General features: G+C 45.2%; 1 protein-coding gene across 2 annotated transcripts in view; it reads left to right on the forward strand.

The window, feature by feature from the left end:
* The window catches only part of NME7 (NME/NM23 family member 7), a 634,381-nt gene that overhangs the window by 556,728 nt on the left and 56,627 nt on the right, over positions 1 to 21,026 (forward strand). The gene's annotated exons all lie outside the window — the stretch shown is intronic.

Raw genomic sequence — 21,026 nt, forward strand, 5'->3', positions numbered from 1 at the left:
ACGCGTTCCATTGCCTTCAATGGCAACGTGTGCACGTTTGGCGATTCCCTTGCGGGAGCGAGCTTGACACCATATGTTTGTAATTAACTTACAAACACATGGTGCCCCTGGCTCGCTCCCGCAAGGGAAACGCTTTGTGTGCTGTCCGCACTCCCCTCAACCCTCCCACTTTTGGCGCGCGTGCTTGTCAATTATAATGAGCGCCATCTCTTCCGGTACGGTATCTCGGCACAAGAGACTGGACATACTGCTCAGCAAAAGCACCTCACTCCTGACAGGGAGCAGCCCTGCCAGTTGTTTTTTATTATTAATACTTTTTTCAATAAATAATTACACATTTGTAGGCACAGAAAACTGACTCGCAGCGCCTTTCTTCTTCATTGTAGCAGGAGCCATAGAACTCTGCTGCAGCACCTCAGTTCGAACAGCGCCGCCTCCCCAGCGGAACCGCCCCGCCTGCTCTCTCCTGAATTATCCCACCACTGTCTGCAGTTCCTAGGGCTGTGCCATTGCCTGGAACCAAGGACCGGGCTCAATTAATGCACCTCACTCGTGACCTGCAGCTCTCCGTCGCGCTTCTACGAGGAGTGCCCAGGTAAACACTCCCTGCTCGTGGTGGGCGTAGAAACTGTGGGGGCGGGGTATGCATCACCCTTCCACCAGAGTGGGTGGGGGGTTCAGAGGCGATTCTCACCATTAGATTTTCAAGTGGCAACTGAAGACTATACACCTCTTCAGTCCTGTGGGACCAATTGTTTCTAGTCAGTATTGCATTGAAAGTTGTTTCGCTTGATCAGTCAGGGCTGGAGTGCACAGATACATGGTAAAATTAATAGACCGGCGAGTGCTTCCGACAGCTCGGCAGGGCAAAAGAAAGGGGCAGGAACATTTTAGAACTGGGAGAATCAAGGGTGACTCATGATGCCTGCGCTGTGTTTTCAACTCAAACGTAAGTAGAGGTTAGACACGGTCCGGTGTGCCAGCATGTGGCTGACCAATGGGCGTGACAATCTTACTATCCCGCAGGGACAGTAAACTGCCAGCAAAACATAGCAGCGAAATCATCTCCTTCATAAAACTGACTATCATCCAGTCCTCTGTGTTCTGCTACCAGCACTAAGCATTCTGGGACTTATTGTTTCACTTTACTTCTCATAAAAAAGCCTACAGGCGCCAACGTGTGAAGCATTACTGGTTGGAAACCGCAACAACTGGCTGCACGCTCATGTCTTCGGGTTAGATGGCAGCTATAACAAAAGCCCTGATTCCCCCAGTGGCCTGTGAGAGATCACAGGCTCCCAACCCCTAACGGGTGAGAGAATGAGCAGCTTTTATAATGCACTCAGGCAAACAAACGCGAGTCCCAGACAATGACAAAAGAGGAAAGTAGGAGCAGTTTAAAAGAATACATTGTTTGGAGTTTTGAAACAGTGTGACAAAGAGTCAGAACTATGACTCAAAGGCATATCTTGCGAGTTGATCTGCCAAAGTCCAGGTCTCAATATTCCGAGACAGGCAACATTTTTTATTCACTCTGAAGAAAATGTTGACTAAAGTCTAGCAAACTCTGATCATTATAGTAATTTTTATAATTTAACATTGTATTTACGAAGCTTTTGTTTCCACACACCTCTTGCTTCAAAGCGCTGCAAAGAATAAAAGTTACTTTTACCCAATTTAATGGTACCCAGTTTATTTACCTTGGAAGGATGAAAGGCTGAGTTGGCCTTCCCGGAAATCAAATATCACAGCAGACGTTAACAGGATTAATGACTGACTTGGCAATAAAGGCATTTCTTTGCTGTGAACCTATGTAGGTTTTCAGAGGCTCTGTCCAGTTGTTACAGTCCTGCTATACCGCGTTTTAATGAAAACGCTATTTTCTGTTCAGCCTGGGCAGCTGGTGTTTTGAAACATTTTTAGAAGACAATCAACATTCTCCACATTCGTTGGTTCATGTATACTTTTTTTTAATTTATTGAGTGTTTCATAGTCATACGTCGTATATATCCCACTGGAATACAATGCAAGAACGCTCATTCAAATATAACATAACATAACCAAAACTCATGGTAAATAGCAGTTAAATGTAGGTACGTTCTCTAGATCAATGTCCAACAGGCCTGTACATGTCTCTCTTCACTCTCACCACAACAATACAATAGGAATATGTTGTCTGGGTAATTCAGTCCCTTGGAAGACTCCACTTCAGGTAATACTTATTCAGAGTCAACTTCGCTGCGGGCCAACAGGTATTCTCGCAGGGGACCCAGATATCTTTGGGTTTGGAAGAACTAGGCAGTTCCTAGGCATAGAGCTCCTGCTGTTCTCGACAGTACACCATGTCTTTAATCCACCCATCAGCATTAGGACTCAATAGGCTATCCCATGTGAACAAGATCCGCCTCTTTGCCAATAGTAAGGCCACTCTTACAAACCTACCCATTACACCTTTTATTTGGGAGACGTATCCTAAGAGGCACACTAGTGGCGTGCACTGCAACTCCAGCTCCGTCATTGTGTGTATAAAAGCCATAACCTTCTCCCAGTAGCAGAGTACCTGCCTACACTGCCATGCTAGATGAAGAAAGTCAGCCCCATCCCTGACACACCTTTTACAGCGGTCCAACTCTCTAAGGCCCATCCTATGCAATTTTTGGGGAGTGTCATATACTTGGTGCAGAAATTTCAAATGGATGATTCGTAAATTACTATTTGACGCCAAGCACCCTATTAGCAAGCAAATCTGCTCCCACTCTTTCTCAGTGATAGGGGGGTCTATTATAGTATTTCAGCGTGCCATACTCTTGTCCATATCAGGGGTTGTGTCCCCCTGAACTGCTTTATAGAGTTTAGTGATCAGCTTCTGCCTTGTTGGAGCTGTGATCACCAATTGCAATGCCTGCAGTGTCGCCGGCTCATCAGGGAAATCAATATATTGGTCCTTTACCGCCCGTCTCAATCTATAGCAGGTGTACTGAAACAAAAGTGTGGGTTTCCATATGTAACCTAAATCATCAACCGTAATATACTTTCCTTCAGGGAATAGATCACTCATCAGTGCAAGACCTGCCTCCCTAAGTACAGTGACCGAACCATAGTCTTGAGCCACCGATAAAGCAACGTGTCCAGCTATGGGCAATGCTGGTGCATAGAGAGGGAGTTTATACGCACGCCGTCCAATTGCTTGCCATGCTGATATCGTAACATCTATTGTGTTAATTTCGCCCTGGGCGTCTGTCTATTAACATGTGTGAGGACACTACGTAAAGGAATAGGATGAGCGTCCCCTTCCTCCACTGCCACATGTGGGATATAGTAATGGGGCTTAAACCAATAATACTCATACTGAGCTTGCCCACATAAATAGTACACATAGAAGTCCGTGCCATTAACCCCCCCTCCCCCTCTCATATGTAGGTGTCAGCGTGCGCCAGCTGATTCTCGGTTGTTTGGTTCCCCAAACCAATCTTAGCAGCTGAGTTTGGACTGTTTTGAAGAAATGCTTTGTCAGCTGGATCGGGATGTTGCAGAATAAGTATAAAAACTTAGGAAGGAGGACCATCTTTGTTATTGCTATGCGGTCTGCCAGAGACAATGGTAAACAAACCCAGTGGTCAACCTAAAATCGTTGGTTCATGTAGGTTCTATCTTGTATTCAAATAGCAAGCAAAAAGGATTTATATTTATTTTGATTTATGATTTTAATCATGTATGCTTAGCTGACTGCAGTTTTCTCGGCACCTCCTGGTACCCACAGTCACTGGCAAAGCAGAGTGGAAAGGAATTGATACACAATTAGCTCAGAACCACCTTTCTTCGAGCACAGCAGCAGTCCTTCCATCTTCCCCAATATTCACCGGAACTTCGTCCCCTCTCCTTGTCATGCCAGTTCCTCTCCAGCCACCACTCTCACCAGTCGCGCAATGCCCATTGGGCTCAAAGGGCTCCAGCCCCCCCACCCGCCCCCCTCCACCCTGTCGTGTGTGGCAGCCCGGTCTGAGACAGCTTTACGGACACACACACAGCCGCACCCAAGTACTTGTTTGCCATTTTCTTTCCACCAGGGTTTCCAGAAGGTTTTTTCTGTTGCATCCTAGTTTTGGAAATGTGAGCTGAAAAAATGCACTATTTCACCACATTTTTCTGACTTTTTAAATACTTTGCAACATAACATTTGTATAGCCCTTCAATCCTTAGTGGGTCAACACCTAGGATAATGTGGCGCATGGCTAAACACTTATAAGGTCTCAAAGGCGAGACCTACCGGCTATGCCAATGCTGGTTGAGTTTGACTTTAGATGTTTAGCCAGCCTCATACAATGAAGCGCAGGTAAACCCTGAGTGGATAGCCATGCACTTTATAAATCCTATAAATGGAAATATATGTTGATATAGCGACTCGGGCCGGCCTTCCTCATCCATTGGTCTGTTCCTTTGCCATTCATATTTTTTTCTTCCATTCACCAAAACATATCGCATTGGGCAGTGACGCAGCCTCCTTAAGCCATTAGCTCTATTGCAGTGTAACAGTATTTTGCTCGATCACATGTGCTCATGTACTTTTAAAAAAAAGCACGCTTCATTTCCAGGACTAGTGGGCCAATATTTTACTTTGCCAATGTTTTTTCTTTCCACTCTTTAGCTTTCCTAAATTTGTACAATCATTCTAACTTTTAAATCATTCTATGTTTTCAAGTTACTGTAATTCAAAGCCAACTATATATTTTCTTTGCGCCAATGCCAATCATCTTTTCCAGTGATGTACATTAAAACCAAAAAGGTACATTTGTCTCCTATGAAGCACCTGTAATGTGCTCTTAAAATTACATGTGATGGTTTGTTGTTATTAATTTAACGTTTTTATAGCAGGCATATGGCAACTACGTTTAGTCGGCAGCATGTTTTCTTCAGTTTGATTCGTGATATATGCTTGTAATAAAAAAAAAACATAATTATTGCACCAGCTTGCTATGGCCAGATCGATTGGCTTTGCCAGTGCTTGTTGAGGATTTAGGTTAGAAGTTTCATAATTGTGGGATGTAGTACAGGGACTTAGTTGAAATAGTCACGTTCTGCGAAATGGACGCTTCCTATGTTCAAACATTTTAAACGCTATAGTGCTTTCACCCGCATGCAGAGGCGCTTGCCTGGTATAATCTGAACAGGTATCCTGACAATGTATGACCTGCATAATTGGATGACCTCTACTTATAATATAGTATACTACTTATAATATAGTATAAGTGCACATTTTACGTTGATCATTAAATATGTACTTTTGAATTTGAAGCTTCCACACATGGTTCACGTGTTTGTATCTTTCCTTCCTGAATGGGTTAATATGGATCTGTTCTGATGTGAAAGCCATGGAAGTAATTAATTAACCGGAAAGGAAGGTTTGTTGGGATTACTTACACAATAGACTCGAGTGATTAATAATTCAATCATTTTTCTTTAATGAGGTGACATTTCTTGATTTGCCGAGTCGGATTTCGACGCATTGTTTGTCGTGCTCCCAGAGTCCCCTCAGACTGCTCCTTCTGACGCCACTCAAGCCTCACGTGCCAGGAATGACCTCTGCCCCGAGCCCTCCCTTTCATGCATCTCCGACCTTCCCATTGTGGCAGCAGACAAGGGGGGGGTTTGCATCAGCCACACTGTGTCTAAATTGGAATTAAATCACGGCTTGTACAGAGTGAGTCATCGTAATAACTGTATATCTGTGGGTCCCTGCTTACACGCTACACTGTTACCACTCCAGTCTTTTGGAGGTTATGCTGTACTTGGGTATTTTTTTCCCCTTGCTGCAAAGGAACATGATCAGAATTTTGAGCAGTGTCTATTACTCAGCAAGCGCTCCGGCACAGTAACTTGACGTGCTAGCGTGGGGTGCGAGGGCTTTACAGTTTACAGGAATAGAAAAGGTTTGCTGCGCCAAACCAGAGCTCCGCTTCCCTCCAGTGGGTAACAGTTGTTTAGAAACACGTAGGTGCTTAATATTTACTCGGGTGCGTATGCTCGGGTTGCGGCAGGCATGGCAGGTGAAATCTCGGTCCCATCGAGGACCCATCTTTTAGCGGTTTGGTGACTTGGAATTTGTTATGAGGCGCTATATTGTGGCTAGGTGGATATAGCGCATACTAATTTTCCATTGATCGCTTTTTATTCATATCGACCCAAGCGACGTCCAAACAATGTGCCTTTATATATGAGTCAAAATGTAATTAGGAGGAAAGCAGCAGCAGCAATGGGCACAATCAATGTGCATATAAGCAACTTCACATTTAAGATCCCAGAATATACATTTCCATTTAGCCTTTATGTCGTCCTGCGCTTCATGGATTTATGAAATCATTCATCCCTATTGCCTAGTTTGAACGTGTCACACTTTTTTACCTCCAACGTGGAGTTCAGTTCACCATATAGCCATGGTAGCACAAGTGACATTACAGACCTTGTGAGTCTCGAAGACATTACAGGGTTAACCTCTTCCTTTTCCCACAGTTAGTGCCTCAGTTGCACCCTGCCCCTGCTGAAGGGTAATGGGAGGGCAAGGAGTGGAAACTACAAAAAGGAAGCTTTCGGATCCTGCCACTCCTGTGATGTCCCTGAGAGCAGGGTAGAAATGGAAATGCCAACTGGACCAATGGGCACTATAGAAGGAGCAGCTACTACCCTTGGCAACCTCTATTTGATGTGCAGAACCATTCATTGTGGGTGGGATGATTGGCCGTGGCCTCTTCTGTTGACGCTAGATCAATCTGGTTGATCTTCAACTGGCCACAAAGATTGCAATAAGGTATTCTTCGAGGCCCATAGGTGTAAAAGCATGGAGAGCTACATGCCGTTATTCATCCCCGTGCTTTGAATTCTTATTAGCTGACTCTCCGGGATTGAAGAGATTACTAATGAATCTTTAATAATGTACTGGCTGCCTCTTTTCCAGGATTTAATTATTGACCACCTCTCAGCTAAACCCAGCCCTAAAGCCTACTTCAGGTCCCCTTGCTTGACCATCCTTGTGTGATTGCTGTACATCATCACTATTTCCTTACCTTCCTCTCGGTTCCATCACACCCACCAAATCAGTCCCTCTTGTTAAATAAAAATCGCAATCTCACCCTCCTAGAAGACTGGAACATGTTTGGGAACATAAAGTCTGGAATATATTACCCAGGGTGCAGCATTGAGGGCTCTGGCCGAATGGTCCGCCCACAAGGTGTACCAGATCGGGGACTTTTACGGAGGAGCCCCTGCAACACGGGGTTTGCCAGGTGCAGTGTGCCATGTCAGGCCGCTTTAGGGCAGTGACGTGTCTCTACCAAGCACTACGTAATGACATTGTAACACCCTTAGTGGGGCTTTGAGAAAAATGGGAAGACTTAGCACTTCAAATTGCAGAAGCAGATTGGGCCAAGCTACTTGCATGCACCTACATGGAATATTGAAATTACAGATTTAAGCTGATTAACTTTTTATTATCTCTACAGGGGTATCTATCCCTGGTCAAATTACTTTCTTCTTCCATATTGCTGACACAGCCTGCCCTCAATGCGGAGACCAAGGAGTGAAGATGCTCCATATGGTGTGGTCCTGTCTCCTACTGGAGGATTTCTGGAGGGAAATAGTGACATGCGTTAATAAATTCCCTGTGCACCCCAGACATGCCTCTTGGGGGGATTCCCCAGGCCTGCAAGATTCAAGACTACCATAAGGTTTATAGATTTGGCTCTGGTCTTAGCTAAGCGGGAGATCACCATGCACTGGAAAGCCACTAGGGCCCCCAGAAATGAGAAATGGAGGGGAGAACTGATCCAGTGGGCAGGATAGGAGAGCGCAATGCGGAAGGGTAGGGAATCAATGAACAGAACTCTAGTTTGGGACCATTTAGTGGACTGTCTTAGCGAACAAGACATGGAAACCTCCATTGGCTTTCAAGCACCACAAGATATAACTGATGAGGGAAGCAAGTAGCAGCAATTTTTGTTCACACCACCACAGGGCGGGAGGTGCACTGACGGCGTATCACTCTCACCTAAGCCCCCGTGCCCAACTGGCGCGCTATAATCTTTTAACTAATAGGGTAGGGATCCATGGGCATTAATAGGGGAAGGGAAGGGAGTTACTATTTAATCCCAGTAGGGTTGTTTCCTTTGACATACACTGTGCATTGCATTGTTACCGAGTGTTAATGCTTGACTCAATGACCCGTTCCTACACCGTAACAATGTTTGCACACTTATAACCTAACGAAACCATCTGGAATGTGTTTGTGTTATTTGAAATGTTAATAAAATAATAAAAACAAATTTAAAAAGCAAGGAAGCTAGTCATTGCAAAACAAACCTTCGTTAATTCGCCCTCGCGATGTTATCGAGCATGTGATGCTAACACATCTCAAACTCGCGTTTACTTTCATACAGTTTGTTTCACATAGTCAATGAGTCTGAGTCACATGACAGAAAGTGAAAGTACTGATAAAAGGAGCTGAAGCAGGTGCCCCTTGTTCTTATGAGAAACAGTTGAACGATCTTGAAACTAAGATACACAGCAGAAGCTTCTTTGCTGAGTTAACAGGAATCTAACTTTCTTTGCCTATGACTACCAAGGTGAAAACGAGTCATAAGCACTAGCATAAGAGAAGACCAGCACACCTTGGTACAACATAGGAGTGCATTGCAAATGCAGTTTCTTAACAGCTGATGCAAGCAATATTTTAATAAATTTAGTTCTAGTCTTTCTTTTACACTCCCTTATCCGGCCTGCCCTGTTTCTATGGTAAACTGTTGATTATTACCACACTAACAATACCTTAACCAAAGTGGATATATCACCCATCGACTCACTCGAGGATAGAAGTGGATAGAGCACTCCTTTGGACGCCTGAGGACCGGGTGGAGCCTGGATTAAAACCAGGGGCGTAACCCAGGCCCCATTAGCCCCTGCGGCACAGCCCCCCTGTGATAATGTGAACAGTCAATTAGTTGGGATGGGAGGAGTTACGGGGTTGGAGGAAGAGGAGGAGCATGAGCAGGAAAGAGGTTAGTTAGAGTAGGGACAGGGACGAGGTAGGAGTGTTAGAATAAAGCTCCTGAAATATACATGAAGTGTCTGTCGTCTTTATCCTCAAGACACTACAGCTGGCGACGAGGGTGGGATGAAGTGACCTGCCATCCCTGCATGCACAAGAAAACGTCCCTGACCCAGGCAGCACGAGAAACTTGGTCGCAGTCGCGACATGTGTGCCCCCAAAGAGATCACCGCCTAAAGACTGAGGCCAGCGGTATTTGCCTCAGCTCCGCGATCGGTCAATCGCATGGAGCCCTGCCTGACGAACGCCGTTGAGCACCGGAGCCAACTCAAGACGAGCGCTGCTTCGTGCCAAAAATCGGGAGCTCACCCCGGATGCGTGGTACTTGGCACTCGGCCGCCGAAGTTGATCGCAACTGAAGAGAGAAAGTCGGGAGCCCACTCCGATCTTACCTGGACGCTGTGGCAGCTCGGGAGCGTAAGAGACACTGAAGAGACCCTGCTATTTCTGGGACCGGCTGCCGGTGAGTCCTGGAGAATGAATATGCCTCGAAGGAATGAATGAAAGTGAAGTCTTGTGTGAACCGAGAACTCAAGAACGGCGGCCATCTTAGAATCAGGCAACCATCAGGACAACCTCTATGTGTGGATTACAAGCGGCCATTTTAAAGTCAGGCAGTATAAGACATTAAGCAAAACAAGCATTGGAAATTGCAAAACAAACATTGGTAACTGCAAAACAAGCATTGGTCACTGCAAGCAAGCACTGACGACGGCAAACAGCAAGCAAACAAGCACTAGCAAGTGCAAAAAGTGACATTGATACATCAGTCCAGTAATGTCGAACTCACCGCACCGGAATGGTGGCGGTGCAGCGGCGGCTGCCCCTGTCACGCCTGGAGTTTCACATCTGTGCCCCCCGGAATCACTGACCCTGGTGGCTGGCGGAAGCATGGGCCCCAGATGGCAGGAGTGGCTGGAGTATTTCGAGGACTATCTTGGAGGATCAAAAGTCACGGGAGACAGAGACAAGCTAATTGCACTACGCAATCTGGTCGGTAAAGAGGTTTGCAAAGTGATCAAAGAGTTGCCGACAGATGATAATGGAACCTATGACAAGGTGCGAGATGCATTAAACAGAAAGTTTGTGCACAAAAGAAATGTGGACTATGAGAGATATGTATTCCATCAAGCCCGTCAAGACAAGGAAGAAATGATGAGCACATTCATATCCAGACTACACCGACTATCTATCTCAGTATTGCAACTTTGACGCGTTCTCGACGGAGGATGCCATCCGACTAAGAGTCATCGAGGGCTGTCACTCAGAGACACTCCGAAGGCGGCTGCTAAGGAAAAGTCATATTCTCGACGAAATAGAGGAAATGACTAGGGTGCATGACCAAGCGGAGGAGCATGCCAAGAGCATGGAGACAGGGCGTAGTGAGAGAAGAGAGCAAGCATATTGGATGCAAAACAACAGCACTCGCATAAGATCAAACGAGCGACAGAGAAGGTCCCGACCAGCATCCCGTCATCAACACAAAGGTCGCCGACGCTATGAATCTGGTAGGAGAGACAAGAAATCAGATCATGCCAGAAAGCCAGAGCGCTCACGGAAATGCTATCGATGTGGGTATGTCTTCCCACATACAGATGTGTGTCCAGCAATGGGTCAACAATGCCGAAAATGTGGACGGAAAAACCACTTTGAGGTGATGTGCGGAGTATATAGCAAAGAAAGAAGGAGTGAGACAACAAAGTCGTTTCGCCCAGATAACAAGCGACATCATGCAAAATCCGTACAGGACAGAGCAATATCATCCTCTGGTTCGTCACATTCCAGCAGGGAGTATTGCAAATCCCAATGGACAAGAAGGTCGCCGAGACGGTCATCGTCGAGAGAATCGAGATCGACATCTCAGGAGTCAGTATACACGGATGAATATATCTGCATGGTGGCCGACCCGGACCAGCTAAAGAAATATCCTCCATTAGACATCAAAGTGGGGACACATGCAACCAAGTTTGTGTTAGACAGTGGGGCGTCATTGAATTACATGCCTGTGACCGAATATAACAAAATGAGGCCACCACCCCTCCTGAGTCCAGCACATGTCAGGGTGTTCACCTGGATGGCGAAAAAACCACTTCCATGCCTGGGCAAATTCGCAACAACACTTAAACATGAATCTACTTCAGTGTCGGCGTATATTCACGTCATCGAGGGCCCGAAGGCTGATTGTCTCCTCAGTCTGCCTACAGCGGAGCGCCTCCGACTGGTTGAGATCTTATACCGAGTCAGTGATAATCCGGACATTGTCCGTAAGTTCCCCAAGTTATTCACTGGGCTCGGAAAAATGAACAAATGTCTGATTCGCCTGCACATCAATGATCAAGTGCGCCCAGTGGCTCAACACCCCACGCGAGTGCCTTTTCATCTTCAGCAAGCAGTAGAGGATGAAATCCAGGAACTGTTACAGGCCGACATTATTGAGAAAATGGATGGTCCCACACCATGGGTGTCACCAGTTGTCATTGTTCCAAAGAAGGGCACCCCTGAGAAGGTGCGCTTATGTGTGGACATGAGGCTTCCCAATACAGCCATAGAAACAGAGCGTCACCCAGGGCCTCACCTGAGTGATATGATATCAGCATTGAATGGAGCCAGGGTATTTTCCAAACTTGATCTAAATAAGGGATACCATCAGCTGGAATTACACGAAAAATCAAGGTACATAACGACATTTGCCACTCATCTGGGTTTGTTTCGATACAAACGGCTGAGTTTTGGTATCTCCTCTGCGGCGGAAATATTCCAAGAGGTCATCCGTCAGACCATCAGACACATACCAAATTCACTGAACTATAGTGATGATATTCTGGTGTATGGGTCGAACACACAGTAACATGACAAAGCTTTGGATCGAGTATGCCATGCTCTCCTAGAAGCTAATCTAACTCTCAATAAGGACAAGTGTGAGTTCCATCAATCCACTCTTAAGTTCTTCGGACATGTGTTCTCGGGGGCTTGGATGAAGCCCGACCCTGAGAAAGTGACAGCGCTCAATACCACCAAGAGCCCTCAAGATGTGAGTGACATCCGATCGTTTCTGGGCCTGGCGAGCTATTGCGCCAGATATATAAAGGACTACGCCACCATTAGCCACCCACTCCGTGCCCTCACCAAGCAAGGACAACCGTTTGTGTGGAGCCCTCAGTATGAGCGGGCGTTCCAAGAAATTAAACAGGCGGTGGAATCAGCAGACAATCTAGCCTACTTTAACCCCAAGAGGAAGACGGAGATAACGGTGGATGCCAGTCCAGTGGGGTTGGGTGCAATCCTAGCTCAGTACGATAATGATACTGATCGACGACACATCGTGGCTTATGCCAGCCGCAGCCTATCAGACACTGAGAAGGCTTATTCTCAGCCAGAGAAAGAGAGTCTCGCGGTCGTATGGGCCTGTGAGCATTTTCATGTGTTCATCTATGGCAAACATTTCACCATGATTACGGACCACCAGCCGCTTGTCACCATCTTTGGTAATCCCAAAGCCAAGATGCCACCTCGCATTGAAAGGTGGGGTTTACGCCTGCAGGAATACACCTACACAATAATACATAAGCCAGGAAAAGCAGAGAATCCTGCGGATTACATGTCCTGACACTCTCAAGCATCCCAGGCCTCACCTCCTTCAATAGCAGAAGAATACATACACTTTGTAGTGGGCTTAGCCCGGCCACCGGCAGTCCCCTTGGAAGCGATACAGGAAGCCACTGCGCAAGACAACATTCTTCAGAAAGTAGCGCACCGACTGCGCACACATCGCTGGAGACATGACAGTGAGGAGGAAAAGAGTGATCCTCAAATCCGTCAGGAAATGCAAGCATTCAGGCATATCAGTGAAGAGTTATCTGCCACCTCAGAGGGGCTCCTACTGAGAGATCATCAGATTGTCATCCCGAGGCAGCTACGTCAACGTGTGATTAACCTAGCCCACGAGGGTCATCGTGGAGTTGTTGCAACAAAAAGAGCTCTCCGGGAGCGAGTATGGTTCCCACTACTTGACCAAATGGTGGAGCTCACCTCAAAGAACTGTCCCCAGTTTCAACTGGTGAAGCAAGGGGATCCCCCAGCTCCTCTTCAAATGACCAAAATACCCAGTGGGGTGTGGCAAGAACTTGCCATGGACTTTTATGGACCACTCCAGTCAGGTAAATACGTGTTGGCTATTATGGACGAATACTCGAGATTCCCAATAGCCCAGTTTGTGTCCTCTACCAATGCTTCCAGCACGATTGCTGTACTAGATGAAGTGTTTGCCGCCTGAGGTGTCCCCAAAGAACTCAAAACAGACAATGGTCCCCCCTTTAACGGACATGAGTTTAGTGAATACGCAAAACACCTCAACTTTCGACATCGCAAGGTCACGCCTTTGTGGTCCCAAACCAATGGCACCATTGAACGGTTCATGGCTACCTTAAAGAAGACATTTCAACAAGCCACTTTAGCAAAAAGAGACTTACAAATGGCTCTCAATGAGGTCCTGAGAGCGTACAGAACAACACCACATGCCACTACAGGAAAGTGTCCGGCCACACTCATGCTGGGGCGACCCATCAGAACGCGGATCCCGACATGGGAAGGAGCTCTACGATCGGTGTCTCCGGCACGTGCACATCGAGAACTGGCATTGGCTGATCAAGCCGGCAAGAGCAAAATGAAATCATATGCAGACACTTGACGAAAAGCAAAATCTCCATCTCTGCATACAGGAGATTGTGTGGTGGTTAAACAAGAACAGTCAAAGAAAACGGACTGTAGATTCAAAGATGAACCTTTAGTTATCACTCAGCAGAAGGGTACCATGATTACTGCAGAGTCTGAGAACAGACGGATCACCCGGAATGTTTCCCATTTTCAAAAATGCACCCCAGCCATGAAACAGGTCCTTGACGGAGCCACGGACCAACGAGATGCAGGAGGACCCAGTCAGATGGGCACAGTCCAGAGACCTGATCATCAGATGGAAGCTGCGTCTGCAGATACCGGAGTGAGTCTCCGACCTCGAAGAGACATCCACAAGCCCAAAAGACTGATTGAAGAACTATAACCAAGTCAGTTTCGTTATTTTGTTAACAAAGGGGGAGATGTGATAATGTGAACAATCTAGTAGTTGGGATGGGAGGAGTGACGGAGTTGGAGGAAGAGGAGGAGCATGAGCAGGAAAGAGGTTAGTTAGAGTAGGGACAGGGACGAGGTAGGAGTGTCAGAATAAAGCTCCTGAAATATACATGAAGTGTCTGTCATCTTTATACTCAAGACACTACACCCCCAAACCATAAGGGGGCGTCATTGAGCCCAAGACCAATGAATATCCTTGAGATATGGGAGACTCAGGAGCCTCTCATCACATTCTGTAGAGAGGTGCCATCGTTTTACGTTCTGCCACTGTGTATAACTGTGGCTTGCATCTATTGCATACATTATAAAATCACTCAACATCAAAATCTGTTCCTGACGTGCATCGGCTGCTTCAGAAAAGACAGTTGAAGACTACAAGAGTTAATTTAATTAAACTGTTGAATGTTAAGTGCACTAAGTTGGTTCTTTAGCTTGTTATGGGTGTAGTACGGATGACTCATTAAGCTGTCATAAGTGCAAGCACACTGCCAGTGGAAGCTTAAACCCCATTGCCTCCAGTCAGATAAAAAGGGTGGCTGAACTAAACGTAGCTTCCCTGTTTTTGAAATGTTTACTGGTGAGAAATGTCACTTGTGTATAGAAATCCACAGAATGTCCTAAAGCAACGTAGAGCATGATTGTGGTAGGATTAAAAAAAGCATGATTTAGACTCAGAGGAACTCAGTAACAAAGTGAGTAAAGATTTTCTGTGAGTCTTTGGTGTGGTGAATCATTTAAAAAAATATCTTAAGAAGGTACACAGCTTCTCCCGCAGAGCTGATCCTGCAAGGAAGGAGGGCCAGTCCCCATCTTTAGGAGCCCCAACCACATACCTACATGCCTCATGTACCATGTTCCTTTGGTTTTATTTATTGATTGCTTTAAAAGCCTTATAAAGCTACCAATTTCCTCTGCGCCACCTCGGAGAGCATGGCTAACCACTTGTGGTGCACGAGCCGCATAAAGGACGAGGGCATTGTGGAGTCCACCAAGATGAACTGCCTATTGTCACAAGGCTTAAGCAGAATACCTGGCTTAAAATTGTTGTCTCTAGAAGTGTACTGTTCCAAATTGTTAGGTCAGACCTCGATAGAGACTGCTTTAGATATCTCGCCAATCTCCTGTATTAAAAAAGGTAATAAATTTTTAAAAAAACATATGGACAAAGAACAGCACTTGGTCAGCCGTCTTCATCCGTTGGTCTGGTCCACTGTGGTTTGTATTTTGCTTCCATTAATCACAGCATGGGACAGTATGTCAGCCCATTTCAGACACTGGCCCTCTTGCATAGCGAATGACTGAATTTAGCTTGATCACACTTCAGGTGTTTAATGCTGACTGGCCGGCTGTCAGACTTTGCATATTCTAAGAAGCATAATGTTCACCTTCCAAAAGTTGCTTCATTCTGATTGCTAGAACCATTGAAAGATGTTGTATCAGATCTCACCAACAGCGTCATAAACCTATATTTGAATGAGCGTGGTCTACCATAAACACCTCCTTTTAAGCTCACCCAGCCATAGTTAATGCTATCTTGAATTTGGACAAGAAGACGTAATGAAATCATATCAATCACCTGCTGTGTCCAAACCCCTGGGCCTGCACTCATCCTACACTACTATCGACAGTAGCCTCATCTCTGGCAGTGAAATTAGGGCACTTCCTATTTATGTAAGAACAAGTAATGTAAATCCTTTTAAGTGGCTAGTAAACTGTTCTTGAATTCTGTGTAGCAAATGCTACATTATAGCAAGTGGCAGTATATAGTTTGTTTTGAGCCTCAAGCATAATGATGTATTTGGGACTTTTTGGTGCTTTACTTCCGTACGGAATATGCAGGATTCTACTTCTCATCTTGACTATATATGGACAGCAGTAGATGACCTAGGTTCTTACCGGAATGGTGAGTTTTGATCTCTGAAAATGTGTTTTATCTTTGTGAACTAATATACACACAAGTGTTTCTATCCTTTCATTTTGGTAATAGGGAAAAAGGGAAATTTGAAAGGACTGCTGCCCCCGAATGTACACAGCATGCAGTAAGATGGATTTTTTTGTCTTCTTCTTTCAGGAAATGGACAGTGTTTTTTTTCTGCAGACTGGTTTCATAATTAGGTTTTGTAACGAAGCAGAATACCACACCCAAAGCGTGCTTACTTTTGCAGTTTCTGCCATTAAGCACAATTCGGTCCTGGCTTGCAACCTTAAGCCACAATTTCCCATTTACGCATTCATCTTGTGTGAGTAAAGAAAGTGGAGACAGACAAACAGACTAAGCAAAGGTTATGTTCAGTTATAATGGAACAATGTAGTTCCCAGTGGCATTTCAACAGATCAGGAATGGGCTAGGTATTATATTGAAGTAGGATAATTGGCACTTTAGAATACTAGAACAGCCTAACTCAAAAGAAAATGTTGAGCTGTCTCTGCTTTAATCCATTCCCTTCGTATGCATTGAGTAATCGGACAGTTACTTCCTACCCTACTTCTTGTATGTAAATCCATCTAATACCCATATGCATGATGCATTCACGTTATATAAAACTGCCCTCTCTACTTTTAAAGGCTAGAAGCAAAATAGATTGTTGGGCAATCATGTATTTCCATTGAAAATCTTAAGAGCGTATGCAACGTGCATTAACACCAATAACAATTATTGGTAAAGCCAATCAGTTTAGCTTTGCCAGTGCTTGTTTGCTGCCATCCTGAACTCACAGAAAGTACCATTCTGAGATTACTGCCCACTGCTATTAGCTTTGCCAATGCCAGCACAATTCCCCGATCATTAATATGTGTGGGCAGCAGCTGGCGAGTATGTAGGGGAGAGATAGGCCTGAGTCGCAGCAGTCCTCACTATCAGTGGGAGAAAGAGTGGGAGAGAGGATGTAAGCAAGAATCTAAATATTCCAGAGATATGTCAAACAGAAGACTAGAGAGGAAATCATAAATCATGAAAAGGCAATTGAAAAGGACAAGAAACCACCCAGTCATGAGGAAGGGGCATACCCAGAAACCACTCCACGAATATGCAAAAGTATTAGTTACAATGCTGTTTGTGAGACCCACAAAACGCCCTGCATTACTGTTTGCTGTTGTGAGGAAATGAACCCGGTATCTCCAAATGCCCCGGCTGTCCAAAAGCGTGCGGCCATCCCTTTTTTGTGAGTAGTCCTTTTTCGATAGCCATATGGTGCATCTGTCCTTCAGATTGTCCCCTCAACATAATATCATACTCTATGGCTTTTCACTAAAACACGGTCTACTTATACGCTTTCTTCTTAACAATTAGTACTAATTGTGTTAAAAAGCAATTTTTGCAACACTTTTTTAAGAAAAAGCACTTGTTTTCCAAGATGTTGATGAGAGCAGGTCCTTCGAATTACACATGTGTAAAAGACAATTGCTAGACATTAGAAAGAACAAAGGTTAAAGTAACATTCTAGTTGGGTATGTTAATAAGATTTTGGCTTACTTTAAGACAACCTTAGAAATTCACTGAAAAAAACAAAGGTTTAAAGTGACGTAATAGTAAGGTGTTGAAATAACACAATAGCTTGTGTTTAAAAACCAAACAATCACTGAAATTCACCAGTTATAGCTCACTTAGCTACCTATAACTTGTGTCACTGTCATGCACCGCTTATGACCTCACATATTACATCACTAATGACATGGCAAACAGCATTATTTATGGCATGTCTTTTGACATCACAAACATCTCTGACATCTCTGAAGCTTGCACGGTCCTATGGGACAACTCACAAGAGGGTCGCTCTGCGCCCAATGGGATGGAGGAGCGGCATCATGTCCTACCTGGTGCACCACGGCAGAGGGTGCAATTGTAATTTGAAAAAGAAACAACTGGCCCATGGTACCTGCTCTATAAATACCTTCCCTAAGTTACCAATGGCGGGTATGTCAGAAACATTGGAGGCCTACTAGAGAAGCCACAGTGGGGGCTCCCCAAATGTGTGACACTTCTTTAATGTTCTGTTTTCAAATGGGGTGGTAACTTTTGGTTTGTTGTCCTGGTCTATTCTTTGCCCCAGTCTGAGCCTGAATAACCACAATCAGTTCAAGAGCCAGAACGTAGACTAACTAGTACTGATTTTGGAGTGCTACTCTGTGCCCCCGTGGAATGTGGCATCTGGATGAATTATTTGGCTGCAATATAAAACTTTAAAGTAGTGAGCTGAAAGGTTCTTTCAAATGGTAATGTGGAGGCGTTGACACATTGTTGAATTACTAATGCACTAAAAGACATGTTTATTGTTTTGTAACTATGACTTATTTCCATGTTTAATGGTTCCTAAGTTAAAATGAAAAGCAGGCATTCCTTATAATGTATTTATAGAAAGTCTTACATTCCATAGTATTATCTCTTCAGTAGCTGTTGTTGATCCACTATGTGTAAGTGTATTTTACTTGGCAGTATTAAATACTTGCTATGTTGTCATCAGAGGCCTCCCGTAGATTCTCAACCCACGAGACTGTTATTAACCGGAGGTGTTGGAATGTGTGGGGATCTTCTTCCGGTTTGATTGTGATTGATTGTGGGTTTCTAAAGCGCTAGAATCGACTCCCGAAGGAGTATCTCTGCGCTGTAGACCGCTGGGGAACCCGTCCTGGCTTTCCCTGTGAGATGGTCCCTACTGGGTATCTCCAAGGTGAAGCCAGGCATCCCCGGCGTATGTGGGGGGCCGTTGTGGAGATGAGGCAAGCAAATGCCCAGAGTTGCCGAGTGTGATCCCTAGTTAGAGTAGGCACCGAGGTGAGAATTATCGAGTCCGTTGACCCTGGTCCAAGACCCTGCCGCGTCGGGAATTGAACCCTGGTCCCAGGTCGTCCTCTGCTCCCGGGTCTGCCGCCTCTAACCAGTGAGCCACACCACTCCACACTCCACCGGTTGAGTTTAATAAGGGCCACACTGGGCAGAGTTTAAACATGTAGGGCCTAAATGTTTAAACTCTGCCCAGTGTGTCTTTACAGGGCCAATTGGACCTGGTCAATGTATGTTCACAATTTCAGTGTTAGATTTGTCGTCCTGCAGAATACAAGAAAGTCTTTGAAATTCAGAAGTGTAAAATAGCTGTACTGTTTGCCATAGCCTCTAATCCTTGAACTAACGGTCATGGATTTCTGCGTGGGACTCCTGGCAGTGTGCAACCTGAGCGTGTTTGCTATCTGATGAAGTGTCACTAGCAAAAACTGTACCTAGAGTTGACAGTGCATGAATGAATCATTGCCTATGTGTGAATGCTGTTGACACAGAGGTGCTGACAAAGTGTTACCTCCTGACTTGCTTACAGCTTCTCTCTGCCAACTAATGTTAATAATTTACCTCTTGGAATTTGGCTTGCACAACTCCACAGTACTGTGGGAAACTAGAGGCTTTAACTAGAAACACACTGAGTATGCAAATAGGGGAGAGGCATTTGTGCGAAAGGCAAGTGAATTTGGAATGCATGTGTTTTGCTAGGTTGCTAGTTTGGGACTTATTGGGCTGCATATCTGACTGTCCCAGTGGAACCCTATGAGAAATCTTTCTAAGACACCGATGAAAGTGGCATAGCGTGTAGTCCCAATTAAATCTAGCCAAATTAAAGGGTTTATGCATTTTCGTAGGCTTTTCATTATCACTGTATGTGTCACATTATATTTCACCAAGCACTATTCCTTCAAACCCTCGACAGAATATTGACTGTGGGAAGAGGTGTGGCGCCGCGGCCAGGGCGACTGACTCCGGAATCTGGGGATCACGGTTCGATCCCCGGTGCTGGCGCCAGATTAGCCCAGCACCATGTGACTCTGGGCAATAGCTTGCTTAATCTTCCCGACGGCCCCCAGCGCCTAGAGACCCTTACGGGTGATTGTTCGCGCTTTACAAATGTGGATTATATATGGAGCCTGCTCAAGTTGGAGCCTTGGCGAGTGAGATTCGTGCCACTGGGCACTGATGACCTAGAGATCCACAGATATTCTCATACAGATGACACATAAGTGTCTGGTAAGCGTGAGACAGGAATAGGGAGGGATGGGGACTCTTAAAGTTCATTGAAAGGTACCACGCCATTCAGATTTCAACGAAAACACAAAGCAACAGGTCCAAGGCATATTTTGAGAAATCGGCCCACGTTAGGGGACAGTTGAAGGGTTTTTCTAACTCAGTGAGTGAATGTATTTATCTTTCCAAACACAATACTTTGTTTTAGATTTTTTTTTTACATAAAAGGGACATAGCTAGTTTACTGTCAAAATCGTGTTGTTTGAGTACTCGCTCCTTGGAACTACTTCATGACTTTTTAAAAACTCTTAATTGAAACAGTGTATGTTAACAATATTATTTCATACAGAGGTGGTAGTGTTTTTCTTATTCTCACTGTCAAAGAGCCTAATTACGAGATAGGTGTATTCAGGAGCGAGGATACAGTGGGTGAGGAAATTCAGTTTTCAGGCACTCTCCCTGTACCTAAATCCTCTATTCCGAGTTAATTCCCAAGACTATTTTTTCCAGGGTCAGATTCTCCACGGATTTTGCATTTTTGTGGAGATTAACGTTCTCATTTACAACCGGCTCAAATCGGGTGGTAAATGAGGGCAGGAATCTGTAGAGGGCGAGGATCTGGAACAGAGTCGGCGGCAGAAGATTCTGTGGGCGGGCAAGAGGCGGGGTTATCAGCTCCTTCATGCTGCAGCAGGGTTTTCAGGCGTGGCCAGAGCCCAGGGCGCTTGCCGCCCAAGCCTCATGTGATTTTTACCAGACAGGTTTCTTGCCATGTAAAATTGGGGAATGTGCTCTTCTACC

The sequence above is a fragment of the Lissotriton helveticus genome, chromosome 8 (assembly GCF_964261635.1).
Source record: "Lissotriton helveticus chromosome 8, aLisHel1.1, whole genome shotgun sequence".
Taxonomy (NCBI): domain Eukaryota; kingdom Metazoa; phylum Chordata; class Amphibia; order Caudata; family Salamandridae; genus Lissotriton; species Lissotriton helveticus.